Source organism: Ptychodera flava, chromosome 21 (genome assembly GCF_041260155.1).
Source record: "Ptychodera flava strain L36383 chromosome 21, AS_Pfla_20210202, whole genome shotgun sequence".
Classification (NCBI taxonomy): domain Eukaryota; kingdom Metazoa; phylum Hemichordata; class Enteropneusta; family Ptychoderidae; genus Ptychodera; species Ptychodera flava.
The window spans coordinates 23,606,346-23,608,212 of NC_091948.1; positions in this window are offsets into that span (position 1 = coordinate 23,606,346).

The window sequence follows — 1,867 nt, forward strand, 5'->3', positions numbered from 1 at the left end:
GGGAAATAAAATATTGTAGAGTGTAAAACATGATTTCTTGTAGTCATTTTGTGTCCTGTCTGTCCTTTGGTATTTGAATTATAACAAATTGAGTTTTACATTGTTCAATATTTTTCCCCTTTCAAAACTCTCGAATGAACTTGGTGCCACTCGAAATGGTTTGTTCTGGTATAGGTATATATCAGTTTACTCAGTGGAGGAGCTGCCTGCTGAATTTGATTGATTCCTTACAGTCTTCAGAAAATTAGACACTCTTGTTTAGGTGAATGCCAGGGCATAGAGCAAACTCTTCGGGCAAGTTGCCGGGTTATTACCTAATTTTGTGTGCCAATTACACAGACGTCAGCTGTAAGACTGGAAAATTGCAATTGAAAAGTGTCGAGAAACATTTTTCTATAATATAGCTCCAACGCCGCGTATTCCCGTATATGCAGAATGTTCGTTCCGAGACAAACAGCTATCAGAGAAGTGGAATACAGAAGATATTTTGGCAAAAATTAATTACAATAAAATCTGAATGGAGTCATTCCCGGTACCTACAAAATTAAGTTTGAAAACAATAAGCTACAAGTTAAAAGAAATATGATTAAAGATAATAACAATAATAAATATCGTAATGATTCTAATATCAGCATCTTATCATCCCTGGAAACCCTGGTCTGATATTTGAAACCCGCCTTACAAGTACTCCCTAAAAATTGTTTAAAACAAAAATGAGTCCAAAAATTGTCAAAAAGAAATTACAATCATCTAACTAGAAAAAACTTGAATTGTGGTATCTCTACGAACCAGGAAACAAACTAAAGCTGACCGGTGACTTAAAGAAATTTTGACATTTGGGGATTGGTCCTTGGGGGTCATTAACATATGTTAATTTATACTAATTGGAAATTAGGGCATGATGATGAACATGTATGTGCCATCTATCAAAGTACATAAGCCAGAATTCCTTGAGCTCGAGTTTTGGATGTTTTTAACTTAGTTCATTTGTATATTTAATAACGTTGTACAATCGTTTCATAAAATCCCATTTACCAGTGCTTTTGCAGTTCATTTGTATATTTAATAACGTTGTACAATCGTTTCATAAAATCCCATTTACCAGTGCTTTTGCAACGACTTTGGAACGTAGGTATTATTTTGGAACTTTAGTACAATTTATAATATCACCTACTCTGATAGCATCAACATATACCAGAGAACCCAAGAAACATGACTACCATGGTAAAATTCACCAAGCAAACGTTACTTCACACGTTTTGATGCAGACGGACAGACAGACAGATACATACACTCATACATACAAACACACATACATATATACAAACAGACAGACAGACAGACAGACAGACAGTCATAACTCAAACAATAAGCTCATATTGCCATACATAAATGGTAGTAGCAGCATCTAGAGATTTTCGTGTGGCAGCAAAAAACAAATTACCATGGTTGTATATTAAACAAAACATCCATACAGCTGCCAAGTTTACCTGTTTATTCCAGAAGTTTGTTTTTGGCGAATGAAAATAAGCCTGGACTGCGAAATGTACATGAAACTGCTGTTCCTTCAGTCCATACGAAATTAACTCCAGGAGTACTAGATTGCATTATTCTCAATCAAGTAGAACCAACAATTGAATTATTCAAGTATGATAGAATTTCCAATACATAAATAAAATCATAAGGAGACCTTTTTCTTTCTTTTTGAATGTTTCCTAGGAAAGTTGAGGTTTTGTGTTACAACATCCATTTGCCAACAGTGAAGGGAGTCTTGCACTTGTATGAACAGTACAATGGTGACAGTTTCTGTCAATGCACAGGTAGCGTGTCGTTCTGTGATGTTGAAAAAAATCAACACAACCCTAAA